Below are 15,271 nucleotides of genomic sequence, written 5' to 3' on the forward strand. Positions count from 1 at the left end.
CCGGTAACACTCGGCTGATTTTAATCTATGAATATCAATTCATCGGTATACCTTATAACTATGAGTATCTAGACAAAAAAAAAAAAAGAAAAAATCCGTAATCTGTGTTCCAGTATACAAATGTATGTAAAGTCCGTATAAATATTCTATGAGTATCGTGTGCGCTATAATCTAACGAAGAAAAACGTCGCCCTCGATCGATTGACATTTTTTCTGCGTTATACGAGCTGGATAGCGCAACGATAAAACACGTCCGAAGAAGATTCGCCAGCAGCTATCGCTCTTTCCTATTTTTCTCCTCTCTTCGTCGTTCGTCCAAGTACGTCGCGATCGTTCTAGCGAAAAGTGCTCGACGAATTTTCCCTGAACCAGAGAAGAAATAGTCGAAGAGGTCTCGGCTCATTCGCTCTATCTTGACGCGCCGCCTTAATTCTCTCCGCCACGCAGCAGCTATTAATTTCTGCGTAGGTTACATGTACGCCGCTCGATATGTAAACGCATGTTTCTCGATAATTAATTCCCGTTTCTCGGCTGCAAGCCATTTGAGGACACGTAACGCGCTGCAACGCGATACGAAAGATCTTCCCGTCCATCGCGAATCGAAGCTGCGGTATCGATCTACGAACGCATTGCCTGAACCTCGAAGGTTTCGTCTCTGACAGCCTAAAATACAGAACGCGCGTACGCTTGCACAGACACGATGTGTAATCCACGATCTCCGAATTTGAACGTACCGGGTGTGCCATTAGCTACCGATTACCATTCTCGTTTCGCGATTAAATCGATCGGACAAACGGCCCTCTTGTCTCGTCACCACGCTTTCCTAAACGTATTAAATTTAATATCTCACCCCAACTAATCTCCACTCGATTTTCTCCAACTTTACCTGCTATCCGATCGAACGTCAAGAGCCGATCGGCTCTCGAAATGTTCCAAATTCGAATAAAATTGTTGGAATAAAATCGTTTGGCGAGAAACTGGCTACGCTTCGCAAGCAGCGTTTTATACGCGTGGCCGATGGGTTAATTTGTCGTGGATCGAGCAGAGGCAGGAAGAAGTAAGTTGTGCCGGTCGATCTCGACCTCGGTGTTTTCTTTCAGTGTCGGTCGTTCCCGCGGCTACGAGTCAATCACGGAGTATACAGGAACCTCGCGCATTGCCGTGGAACAGGCTGCGGCATACATTAATCACTGATGCTAATGGTATCATAGCCAGCATAGGTGTTTCGTACTTGCGCGCACTCTCGGACACACGCAAATTCCGTGCACCCGGCTTCCAGAGGAAACAGGAGAAAGAGAGATAGCACGACCCATATAAAACGCGTACATGCGCCCAGTCGGGCTTTCCTATCTTGACTCTCGGCTCAACTTTCCTTCGCGCGCACACCTACACAAACACACGGATTTCCACATGCGCCAGCGAGCTTGAACAGTTGCTAGATGCAACGCGAAATGGCAGCCAGTCGAATGTTGCGTCTTCATTATTTCGTGTTCTGGCTGCGATTCCTTTCAATGGTAACAGCCAAGAGGATAAGTGGCGTCGCTTTTTTTCGCATTTATCATCTTCTCGGTTACAACATATATATATATGCAATATATATATATATGTGTACCGTGTCTTCTTTTCTTTAGACGATCGCGCTCCGCGGTAATTGTTGCTCACTCGTTGGTTGGTTGCGAGAGGCGATAGAAGATACATAAATAAAGCGACACGCTCCGGTTTGCTTTAGCTCTGCTTCAGCGCGGTTTCGCCATCGTAATCGACTCCGTTCGAAACAAACGAAACGTCGATCGTGAGTTACGACAGCGACGACGCAAGTTTATCGCAGTCGCCTCGTTGACGATCAGGAGAAAGAATCCGGCGCGTTCGAGCGACGGGACGCAAAAAATGTTGGTCCCATTGACGCTTTCCGCTGGCGAAGCGCGAACCGAATTTCAAGAAGAGGCGAGGGTGATTCGTTGGTCCTGCGCGAGAAGAAGGCGAGCGCGAAAAACCGCGAGAAAAGAACGTATCGCAAAAGAGACGAAAGGAGGTTAGAAAGGGCATGGCATGGCGGCGGGTAGGAGGGGGAGGGGGAAGAATGGACAAGAGAAAGTCAGAGGGGCGCAATGGCCGCACTCTCGAGGGGTGGAACGTTCCAGGTTTCGAGGAGGCACTGGCAGAGATGGATGCGGAGGCGGTGGCGGTGGCGGTGGCGGTAGAGGCAGAGGCAGAGGCAGAGGTACAGGCACAGGCAGAGGCAGAGGCAGAGGCAGAAGCAGAGGTATAGGTAGAGGTAGAGGAAGAGGAAGAGGAAGAGGAAGAGGTAGGGATTCGCTAGAGGGTCCGAGGGGTAGAGGTGGCGGGGGTGGGGGTGGGAGGTTGTAGGAGGTTGTACGAGAAGGTAGAGATGGAGGTGGAGGTGGAGGTGGAGGCGAACGAAGAGAAGGGACGGGGTTCGTCCTATCAATCACGGTATTATTATCGAGTCCGTGATTAGCAAGGCATGCTAACGATATCTCTGGCCGGAGGCAGAGGGCAACGCTAGGCCGCTGTGCTCTCGCGTATGCGCGTGTATGTACGCATCGTTCGGCGAGTTGCTCCGGCTGGATGGATATGCGTGCGCCGTACGTATTTCTCCGGTACATGTGTCGACGAGCCGGACCCTGTGTTGTGTGCGGATCGGTGTTGGCCGCAATGCAACTGGAGTGGCCGCGATGCGATTCCAGAGTAGTACCAGAGTGTACCGTGTATACGGTGCTGCTGCTGATGGTACCGACGATGGTGGTGGTGATTTCAACGACGATGGTGGAGAAGGTCGATGAAGAGGGACGAAGGAAGGGAGGAAACGAGGGCCAGAGAGGAACCGAGAAAGATAGCTAGACAGCTGGCTAGATAGGTCGGGGGACATAGGGGAAGGCAAATGGAGAACGACGAGGAGCTAGCCACTGTTACTAGTGCTTGACTGCTGTCTAGCTACTACTAGCTACTAACTACAGGCTGCTGCTGTTGCTGTTACTACTACCACCCTTGCTGCTGCTACCGCTTGCCTGCCTGCCTGCCTGCCTGCCTGTCCAACGGCCTACCTAGTTGCCCGTAGCTCCTGTCCGTTGTCTGGCTGCTGCTTGGACTGCTGGCCTTCTCCTATCGTCGATGACGTTGCTACTCCAGCGTTTCCCTCTTCGATACGGTTGCTAACCGTGGCCAGCTAGTGGCCAATATTTCGCACAGAGAACGAAGGCTAGTCGTAGTAGACTGGTGAGGTCTCTAGGATGGTGAGTCTCGTTGCTCGTTCCATGGACCTACCTTCGATGCACGTCGATCGAAGGTGACCCTGCCCGTATACCGGCGTATCGACCATGCCAGAATTTCAGAATCGGGAAAACCAAGCAAACATGAAAAGTGCTAATCGAGAAGCGACAGGAAACGCCGGAAAGCGATATTTTTCAGCAGTCGTTGAGGTTAAAACGCAGTTTGCCGGTTGCGCACGAAAGAATATTTGTCGAACGTTCGATAGGATGGAACTCGGAGGGCAAGATCGATGATGAAAATGGAGTGCGAAGTCTCTCATCGATGGGTGTAATGATCGTTCCTGGACGAATCCCTCGGTCGGTCGGTCGGTTGGTCGGACGGTCCTGTCCTATCTCTGGCGTGCGGCCGATATTCGGGTTATACGGATCGCTCGCAATGCGATTCGCGGCTAAACGCGTTACGGGGAACGTAATTTAGTCCCGGTTGCATAGCCCGTCGTACACCGTGTTCGCACACGTCCGTGTGCAAGCTCGCCAATGTGTTTTTCGCTATACGTACACGCGCGACACGAATCTACCGGTCGGTTATTCGTCTCTTTCCTTCTCTAGGCTTCCTCGTGTTTCCATCCATCTCTCCGGGTCGGTTCTCGTTGCTGTTCGCGGCTCTCTCTCTCTCTCTCTCTCTTTTCGTTCGTCGCTGCTTCTGTCTGTGCGGATAATATTCGCGATGCGGGGAGTCACCGGCGGCGAATTCACCAGGGATGGAGACACGTGGGGTGTGGGGTGGGCTCGAGTGGCGGAGGGTGTCGCACAGGCGGCAGGTAATGATATTTCGCGCCCATTATGAAATATTCGAAATGATTCGCCGGGATTGTGCATTTTGATTTGACGTACATCCGCGTAACACACAGCTCTGCAACGTGTGTATGCCACATCGTGTTAGAATGCCGATCGTTCGCTCGCTCGATCGTCGACCACGCTGCGCTACCCCCTCGTTTATCGCTTTCTCATTCGACCTTGCTCACGCCCCCTCTTCTCTTTCACCTTCTTCCGTCTAATCCACAAAACCGAGGAAGGAGAAAGAGCAGAGAAAGTAGAGAAACGTCTTGGTGTTATTCTCTTCGAAAGTTGCGCTGCATTGGTCGCGATCGCCTGCCAGGACGTCCGCGTTCGATGAAATCCGGTGAAATGTGAGTCTCCGGGGGGTCGTTAATACCGTATTTGATGCAATAACAAAGCAATAAATATTTAATAAAGTATTAAAACGTATAATAATAATGTAATTACGTGACAATGCCCAAGTCATAATAATACTAATTTAAATTGTAATTTCACGCAGAGACGATGTTATTCTCGTTATCTTTCGCAGCTTAAATGTTTATTCCGTACCCGATCGATGCTCTTGTCGTGTAAATCGCCTTCCTTTTTCCTTTACGTACCACTTCTTCTTGTCACATAAACGTTGTTCAACATGAAACTTCTTCTTGTTCAGACCGCGAACGTGTTCCTTTTCACGTTGACGGTTCCACCGTGGTTTAGCATGCAACGAATTTCTCGTCGATGGCCAAGAGTGGCAAAGACGTTTGGTGATCGCGCGAAAGGAATAACGGCGAACGAAGATAAGAGTAGGGAAGATGGCGATTGGATGGAAGGAGAGTGGCGAGAAAATGGGAATTAGAGGGAGAGAAAAGCAGACGGTAGAGGATAGATCGGAGATAGTTGGTTTAAATTCTCTTCTGCTACCGCAAACATGCATAATGCAGCCAGGCGGCGCGTGTAAACGCGTGAACGCCGGACGGTGCCAACCGCTAAATACAAAAATCCCCAACCACCTGTGAAGCACGCCGCACCGTCCGGTGCCGGCGGTATGTGTGCGTTTGCCTGGGCGTTGGTGTGTTTTTGTTGTCGGTGTGAGCGAGCAGCCGCGCGCTCGTGCTCGCTCTCCAACGGGTTACACGTTTCCGCGGCTCTGTCCACGACGTAGCTGAGGGGATTGTGCGTGTGCCCGTACGCGCGCCTGTATGTGTACGTTTCCAAGTTAATTACAGCATAATTGCGGTCGACATTTTGTTGTTGGTCGTTCGTCGCAGTTGTCGGCCGGCTGACCCGCGGATCGCTTTCGGATTTTCTCGCTCGAAAATTCTTGCGATATCACGCGCGCTTATTAGCATTGGTCGTCGTGCGCTCGAATTTCGGCTCGTTACGCCGAATTACGCTCGTTTGCGAATTATTCGCGCCATCCGAAGCCTTCGGCCGCGCGTTCTTCTTTTAATTCTACTCTCCCCTCTATCCTGGTACAGTAGGGTAGCGGTACGATACAAGTCAGCCTTCCCCCAAAGAAATTTCACCGCGATCCCATCCATCTCCATCCTGTTGTAGGATTTCCTTTGTCGCGTAACAACGGAACGCAAGGTTTCCGCTCGGCTCGAAGAGATCCTCGACTCGATCGAACGATCGAGGGATCGGCGTCGCGTCGCGGTCGAGGTCGAAGCACTCTTTGAGATGGTTCGCGGCGAACGACCAGATGCGAAACGATACGAGGCACACGCTGAAGAAGAGAAGAGAGCGGTATAACGCGAGACAGAAGAAGACGAGAACGAAAGGGAGAAGAGAGGAGGAGAGAAACGCGGAAGAGAAAGCATACGCAAGAAGATAATGGGAGAAAGGGCCGGGAAGGGGGTGACGAGATGAGACGAGGCGAGACGAGGTGAGGCGAGGCGAAACGAAGCGAGAGTGGCGGAGGCTCGTTGAGAGAAAGACGAGCAGAGATGGAAACGAGGAGGTGTAGATGGGCACAAAAGCACGAGATATTCAACCCTATCGGATCGTATATATCTGCTGCACCCTCCCACCCCATAAATTGATGCCAATGTACCTACGTGGCCCCGGTACGTTATACGTTATACGTCTGAATATTACGCACACTCGGCCCTATGGACATCAGGGGTGGTAGCGAGGGGGCAACGGGTGGGACTAGGGTAGCAGGGAACAGGAGGAAGAGGAAGAGGTGGAGGAGGAGGAGGAGGAGGAGGAGGAGGAGCAGCAGCAGCAGCAGCACCACCAGGAGTACGAGGCGGGGGGTGGTGACGAGAGGGCGGCGAGGGTAGAGGAGGGTGGGCGTCCGGGGGACGAGGTGGGACAAGGCGGGGCGGGGGAGAGCAATGCTCCGAAGGGTGGCCAAAGCGGCGAGGCACGGTAAGAGGGGTGTAGGCAGCCGCGTACCTACACGAGTCGCACACCATACCTCGGTTATACCGAATAGAACACAATTAAGTAAATGAGCACGGGTTGCGCGCGCTATAGATACCCTCTATTATGTGTATTGATCTCTAGCACGGACTCCAGTTACACGTAATACGTGTTTTGTCATTTGCGCGTTCGTACGTACCTACCTGCCGATCCTCTCTCTCTCTCTCTATCTATCTCTCACTCTTACACTCTCATTCTCTTTCTCTACGCGAGAGACCGTGCGTGCAAGAACACGGAATGGACAGGTATCGGGTAGGAGAAAGAGAGAACCGTGGAGAATCGGACGGAAAGGACTGAAATCGGTAGTCGAACGGCGAGTACTCTGAACGCACGCCTTACGCAACGTAATGCAACGCGATGCGACGCAACGGCTTTCCGATGTGTAACGTCTTGGAAGTAGCTTGGCAGCCAGTCGGACCGCGAACTCGATTACTTTGTTTTCGGGAACGAGGACGCGAACCGTGTCGTTGTTCTCAGTTTTTACGACTTCCGAGCTCGTCCGCGCACGAATAATTTGCGTTAATTCTCGCCTAGAATGCTGAAACGCAGGATATACGCTCTCCGTAGCATCGTCCGATTCTTCGACACTTTTGCTGCCACGCGTGAAACTTCTTCTTCGGAATCGCGTAACCGAGTAGCGCTAGACAATTCGACGCCAACTTTTTTCAACGCACGTTCACAGTCTTCGCGAGAACGTTGCTACTTGATACAGAAACGTCGACCAGGAAACTGTAAACAAGGAAAAATGGAACGAACGTACGTACGTTCGTTCGGCGCTGTAACCTACAGGTTGTAACCTGTCGATGGAATAGAGATAATCCAATCATAGAATGATTATAATTATTTTTGAACAGGTCGATTTTCGAAAATCGCAAACACACGAACGATTGATCGTCTTAGGGAAAAAGCTAGGGATCGTTTGCTCGATTCTTTGTTCCTCGTAGCAGTGGCACGATGTACGTGGATATACGCATAGTTACCGCGACCCGTCAACAGGAAACGGAAAGATAGTTATCTAGCGAATAGGTAAAAAGAGTGAGAGGGGCGAAGAGAGGTGACCATGTAGATGCCGTAGTTATTTATTTTCACGAGGCTGATTATAATATTACGCAAGTCGGCGGTATACACGGTCTCGTAATGCGGATGCAAATGTGGCGAGGAACGACTCGGCGACTCGGCAAATCTTCGGCTAGGAACTGTATTTTATTCATACGTTCGTCCACCTGCGGAAAAATAGTTGCACGTATTTGCACGCGATAGTTGAGCCTACGCTTAACAGTCGATTCCTTTCGCGCGCCAACCTCCGCCCAACCACCAACGGGATAACGATACATTTACAATTTAAACGTTGGCTGTCGAAGTTGAGGAGACAAACCATATAACGGACAGAAAGACGGAATAAGGGAGAAAGGAGACAGAACCGGGAACGTAACTGCCGCGACGTATCGGCAGAAAGAGAATCCGAGCGATCACGTTTTCAGACACGTGAGAATTAAAAGGCATTATGCGTGCTAACATTCGCTGCGTACCATTGCAAATATGCGGAGTTTCCGTTGCGGGATCGATGTTGTACGATACGGATCGTTGGCGAAACGAAATCGCGCGACGAGATCGCCAATTGAAATAGAAAATAAGGCGGAACTTGGAAACGCGTTTGTCCAGCGACGATCGAGAATCGGCGACGCGTATCGTTTACTTAGAGCGTAAACGAATAAGCAGAAAGGAGCGCGATACGCGGAAGTGAAAGAATTACGAGCGATGCGTCGTGCGTTGCGAACATCCCACCCACGCGCTAACGTACACGCAGGTGCGGACACTCATACGCACGCACGCACACACACATCTTTACAATTTCATACGGTGTCTTGAACATTTTCCAACGAACATTTAGGAATGTAAATTTTGATTGATACTGGAAGCGATGCGTAAGACGGCAGAACTCGGCGTAGCGGCGAGTTAATGACGGAAACGTAGCCTCGTAAAAAGGAGAGTTAATTTATGCGCTCGAAGGAATAGTAGTTACGTCGATAGAACCTATTCTTATGTCTGTATTATATTGTATGTATATTGTGAGAATGTCGCGCACCGATTTTCCTAATAACGGATATGCAATGTCCTCGCGCGAATTTTATTTCATTTAAACGCGATTCCACGGATAAAGATATTACTCTTTCGCAACGATTCGTTCGTCGATTTACTTAACAACGGAAGGCAAGCGTCACGAGACCATCTTATTTAATTCGTACGTCGCATGGAATACCAGTCATAACGATAAAGACATTATAATACTTACTATTCGTACAGACTGTGCATCATGAGACCGCTATCGTGTGCCGATTCCCTTCCAAGTTGTGTACGTTCTACTCGTATTCACCTACGTGTATATCGGTTATCGTGTAGAGTGTACGGGATGCACTTACGTAACTTGCTGCAAAGACACGTGCATCGGACACGGACGAGCCCCATCTCTCCTCCTCTCCTCTCTTCTTCTCGCTACTCGCTTATGCGCTCTTTCGCATAACGATATATTATTTATATAAGCGGAGCTGTCCCGGCAAATCGTTCTACTCTTGCAAATTACCGCCAACGTAAACCGCTAACGCGAATAATGGCCATCGTTGTAGCTCGCATCGAAATTTCCCAAAACCATCTCTTCTTCTTCCTTCGATCCGACCTCTCTTCCATCCGACGCTACGTTCGATCGAACGTCTACTTTTCTATATCACGCGGCTATTTTCCGCCACGGAAGATACAAATTATCGAAATAAAGACGAGATCGCGAATATTCAGGGCACATGGGTCGACGATAGATTTTGGGGAAAAGTATTGAAGCGGAAGATGAAAGAGAGAAAAGAGAGGGAAAAGGTAGGACGAAGGTTCGCATAGTACACAGTAGGCACGAGCGACATCGTGGAACGCGTATGTAAGTACGTGGTGGAGCGGTTCGCGAGCATATTCCCCCCGTGCACGAGCTGTCCCTGGCGGAAGTGCGCGGCCTCGCGCGCCGTAACGTTATTTTCTGATTTCCCATTCATGGTCTACCGTTTAGTTTCGATTTGCCGCTTCGTTACAACGGCCGGAGATTTACACCGTCAGATAGGATTGTTACGGGCTCGCATCTCCCTTCCGCTCACGATCGCCTCTTCCTCTTTCGCTAGCCGCTAATACGCTCTTCCTTTACGCCAATTCGTTGCTCCTGCTGTTGGTCGAATACCGGTACCGCCGCCTACCGCGGTACGCTACGGTGCGCCATGGTGCGCCACGGCCACGACACGCTACGATACGCCACGGTACGTCGTATACGTACGCGTACACGTTTCTCTATCTTTTATATAACCGTCTGTCGTCACCGACTGCGATCTCCCTAGATATCTCGCTTCGTAATCACGTTTTTTCCTCCGCCGGTTGGCCGATCTTTCCTGTCAGATAATCCGCTTAGCGTGTACTTTGCATTTCAAATACCCCGGTCGAGTCGATCGCCGCCGTTCGCTCTTTCGGCTGTTCATCCGTTCGACCACACAACCATCGAACACGCGTGACTATTTTGGATCGATGGTCGGGTCGCGTGGTCGCAATTACGCGCCGCTTTTCCTCGCGTTTCCCTTACGCCTGGCAAATACCGAGAAACATTGGCCAGGATAATGCCGTATGAAATTTCGCGGTACGTGTAGATATCCGCCACGTTCAATGGAAATTTTCATCTAGACTGCGGTAGGAGGAAAGCCGGTCGAAGGGTAGAACGAACCGGTCGGCAAGGTGAAGAGAGCGAAAGGGGAAAATAGAGAGGGAAAGAGAGGATATGCGTACGCAAGGGGCCGACGAAGCGGGAGGACCCGAGCGGAGAAAAAAGGAGAGAAAAAAAAGGGGAGAAAAAGGAGAAAAACGTAGAGAGCGTGGTGCACCGTGCCCAGCAAGTAATAAGTTAGTAATAATATTTTCACAATATCTCTCCTGGATTGGATGTTATTTCATTATATTTTATTGCCTCTTACTATTACTCTTGCCGGTGTGCAACCCCCGCACCCTCGCCATCCCTCGTCCACCAATACTATCGCAACTACCGTTACTACCACCGTCGCTCGGTTGCGTCCCAGTCGCTCTGTTTTATTATCTCGAGCCTCTCCGTGCCGAGGGAATTCACTCGCGGAACTCATTATTGAGGAGTTTATTCTGCTGTAACCATTGCTACCCGTACCTCCTTCTTTCTTTCCGCTAACTCCTGCCTGCCGTCTTTCCTCCTCCTTTCTTCCCTTCGATTTCTCTTTGCAGCCTAAAATCTTGCCAACTCGAACCTCAACGTCCTCTCATTCTGCCCCGTTTCTCTCGACTTTTTCTCGAGATCGCTAGATCGCTAGATTATCCAGGAAGTATTTGTATTTCACTGGAAATCGATCGATCAGAGGGCAATCGGCGTTTCTTCGACTACTTAGCGTCCGCGCGATCGGACATCTGCGAAATAGCGGACAATGGAAAAGGGTTGGTTGCAGCTTCTGCTTCTTTAAGAGCGTCGTTAACGCGGCGATAACGCGCGTTCCAGTTCGCCGTTTCTATTCTCACGTTCTCCGTCGATCGGTCGACCCTTCTCCAGGTTAATATATGCGAGAAAATTCAAGGATGGAAATTGCATCCGCCGGCTATATGAGCCAGCTTCTTTCTCTTCGACCGTCGTAAAAGCCGTTATTGAATTCGTGTTTCGCGCTCCTCGATCGCTACCCTTGCTTTTTCACTTTCATCCCTCCTATATTTAACCCTATCGTTAACTCGCGTCACTCGCTTTTCCAAACAGGGCGAACTATCGAAGACGAAAACTAACGATTGGTTGTTTCACGTTCGAACAGGTGATCGAGAAAAGGCGTCGCGCTGCGAATGGACCTGCAGCAGAGCGATGTACCTGTCATGGAGGAAACGCAACGTCTGCTACCAACGGTATCGACGACGCTCGAAATCGCGTAACGCGCCTACAGGTAAGTCGCGGAGTCGATCGTGCGTTGCAATTTCGGCGAAAGAATCTGCGTATTCCCGGCATCGATGAGAAAATCGATCGTAAAATCGGCGAACGAAGACGTTACTCGATAGCTCGCGATGTAACGACCGTTGCATATACAAAGCCGACGACCGAAATAGCAAATGTTGTCACCGATAAATTGCAGCCAACGATCATAAAAATATTACGTCAGACGGCTGTAACGCGCGCACACCTATACGCACGCACTCGAGTTCGCACACGCGTCGTAGCTGTGCGTTCTCTCGTGACGTGTCGCAATTCCGATTCTGACGCGATCTCGATTTGTCGCAGTGACGCGATTAAACGCACCGATTATTCGCGTCCTTCTGCTCGATCATCCGCCGCTTTCCACCGTTTTACGATCGCGATCACGTTCCCATCGCGTTATTCTTCCAGGCTTTCGCCTCGAGCAAACGTCCGCGCAACGCAACAGAGTTTAAGCGGCTACGGTCAGACGATAATAAGCGGACGGTAGCCCGTGGATGACTCGGCAACGAAGTAAATTCGCCATCGGCCGGTACAAACGTGCAGGAATATTGATATAAACTTGCCGTGACTAATACAACAATTTATCCAGCCGCGAGCATTTAAATGGTTACAACCGGCTCAACTATCCGTCCGACCGAGTCGACCCGAACGACGATTCCGTCGTGCGTTAACTCTCACGCGTTTAATTCGTCTCGCCGCTTTCGCGAATTAACTCACTCGCCCACATTTCTCCTCGCTTTTCTCTCATTATCGACGTTACGCTCTCCATTCTTCTTCACCTTCGACGATCGCTCCTCTTCTCTGCCTCGTTCGTGTCCCTCCCTCCTTCCTTCAATTCGACTCGCTTTAATCTAATTTAATCTAGTTTATTAACTCCGTGCAGTTTAATTTCATTTCATCTAATCCGACTCGGCCTATTTTTTCCCTCCTCGGCATCTTCGAAAGCGAAACTCTGTGTTTAGGCTCCTCCGTTGATTACGAATAGCTCGACGTGGAAATTCTACGTGGTTCTGGCTTTGCGGAGTAACAGAATTACGTAGCGTGTGTATTAGGTCGTGTCAAAAGTTTCCTTCGTTTCGTAAGTGAAATAATAGACGCGCAAGATTTTTTGTTTTATATTATTTTCTCGATTTATGTATGATCAATTTTGTAGTAATAGGATTAAATGGATCAACCGTAATTCAATAAAATAAAATAAAAGATGGAATGCTGTGCGTCTACTCTTCTTTCTTATAAAACGAAAGCAACTTTTCGGACAACCTGTGGTGGACGGCGAAACGCGCTGTTAGTTAAATTAATAATGAGACGAGTTAATTTAATGAACTATATTTACAAATATTTTAAAATGTTGATGGTGATACTTGATGATTCGTTTCGTAAGTGAAACAATAGACGCGCTAGATTTTTTGTTTTATATTATTTTCTCGATTTATGTATGATCGATTTTGTAGTAATAGAGTTAAATGGATCAAACGTAATTCAATAAAATAAAATAAAAGATGGAATGTTGTGCGTCTACTCTACTTTCTTATAGAACGAAAGCAACTTTTCGGACAACCTGTGGCGGACGGCGAGACGCGCTGTTGGTTAAATTAATAACGAGACGAGTTAATTTAATGAACTATATTTACAAATATTTTAAAATGTTGATGATGATATTTGATGATACTGCGGTACTGATACTAATTGTAATGCTGATTCGTCATACTTATTCCCTCGACTGACTGACTCGATGACTCGATACTTCTACTGATTCGCGCGACTGACTGACTTCTACAGAACTTGATCGTCTATTTATACTGGTCGAGGGGTACCGAAAGGTTTGAACTTGTCGCCGGTTGTAGATTGCACATAGCAGCGAAATTGTATCGTCCAGAGTTTGTTTATTACATCACGTCGTACAGTGTTAATTCTCTGTTGCAAAACAACTATGTGAGACATCTTCGTATCGAAACGTCCTGAGACGCATATGCCGCTACAAACCTGATAAAACCATGGATAACAGTTATGAACGTTCGAATTTTCAATAAAATTGCTTGCGTCAAGCGTAACTCGACTCTATAAAACGACGATCGCGCGGTAAACAAATACTTTTGAACGCGTTTTCCCGATCAATTCTCTTTCGTCCGATGTTTAGGATGCCATTCTCGTGTGGATCGGCGCAGCGCTGTTACGTGCCATCTCCTCTCACGATCGTCTCCTCTTTGTCCTATCGCTATCGTCTCTGTCGTGTCGCGACCCTCATATTTAATTATTGTTATATTTATAAAAGGGGGCCAGGCTTGGCGTGCACGGTGATACGTGGAAGGGACACCGGTCCGACGACAGTTTTTCGGACAAGAGAGGACGCGCAACCCCTCGGTTCTACAGATCGATATCAAGCCGAAACGAATATTATTCGATTTTGCAGCGCACTCGATACCAGACAAGGGCGAAGGTAGCCGCGAGTTCGCCTTTGATGCAAGCGAATCTCGTGACGACGTGCTCCAGTTGCTGCGAATCTTCGCAACAGCCTGACAAACCCAACTATCATTCATTTCGCTTTAATTTTAGAACGTTATTATTTTTTTCCATTTATTCCACGAAACGAACGTTCGATGGACGAGCGAAAAGCCGAGCGGAAACGGCACCGCCACAACCATTCAAAGATCATAGAGAAACAAGGACGAGCGAGAGGAAGATAGGTTTGCAGAGTAGGATGGATCGAATATTGGACAACTAATCACCTAATCACTCATTATCTACCGCAAGCTCGGAGACCGGTAGATCGGCGCTACATACGCGACTAGAGGTTGCTAGGTCGTAGAATAGGTTGCCCAGAGGGCCATTGTGATACGCGAAGCAGAATCATGCAGGATCGTATATTATCGATTGGAGGAGGGGTTCAGGCCAGTAGGCCCTCAACCCTTAACACCCCGTGTCTCCGTTAGCGACGCCGATACTAGCAGACAGATTCAACGACGCTGAAGAACGCGTGTGCAATACCGCGGCAAAACACCGAACGATCTTGCCGATCGTCTAATCCCACCGCGCTCGTGCCGGCTACTGTATCGCGAATTTCTTCATTTTCTAACTTTTTATTTTCCATCGGATTCGACTTTCGTCGCTGTGGCCGCTGGATATCGGTTACGTAACGCAATACATCGAGCTTCTTTCTAATAGAAATCGAACGGTTACTAGCTTTCGGAGTACAATGTTCGCATTTACGATAACGACATATAACGGCCGGTGATTTATCAATATAGTATAGAATTGTGTCTAGCGGATCGGTTTGCCGTGGATCTATTTTCACGACGGTGGAAATCGACTATGCAAACTGCGGTTCTGAAACACGGCCCTGTTTCAGAAATAGATAAACGTTCCGTTCGAATCGCGTGCTTGCTATTTTAATCTCCCAGCCGACGATCATTTTCCTCTGCACTTTTGATTTTTCGGTTATCGGTGAATCCGTTTGACGAGTGTCGCGTGCCGCTGGCTACGATTATACGATAAATACGTAGTCGTTTTCCAGACTTTCGAACGAGATTCAGTGATCTGACTGTAATGAAATTCAGAGTACAGGACGACACAGGATCTTTCTGCTATTTGCAACAACATTCGGCCGATGTTCGCCATCTCGAGGTTTCGGTCGCGTGTCATGGGATCACCACGTCCCACCGACGACGCGGCTGCTCCTGTCCGATACAGCGCCGTGACCACCCTTAATCCTCTTACGTGCAGCGTGCCACGAGGAAATATCAATGGCCATTTCGACGTGTGTGCTTCTTGCGAGTCGATCAAAAGTCGCTGGAAATCTGAA

General features: G+C 49.1%; 1 protein-coding gene across 1 annotated transcript in view; it reads left to right on the forward strand.

Moving 5' to 3' along the window:
* Nucleotides 1-15,271, forward strand: part of LOC138184890 (protein bric-a-brac 1) — a 222,559-nt gene that overhangs the window by 30,198 nt on the left and 177,090 nt on the right. Inside the window, exon 3 of the mRNA XM_069123310.1 lies at nucleotides 11,318-11,443. The gene's annotated coding sequence lies outside the window, so the exon portion shown is untranslated. The remainder of the gene's footprint in view (nucleotides 1-11,317; nucleotides 11,444-15,271) is intronic.

The sequence above is a fragment of the Bombus flavifrons genome, chromosome 1 (assembly GCF_040668555.2).
Source record: "Bombus flavifrons isolate JBK064 chromosome 1, iyBomFlav1_principal, whole genome shotgun sequence".
NCBI lineage: Eukaryota > Metazoa > Arthropoda > Insecta > Hymenoptera > Apidae > Bombus > Bombus flavifrons.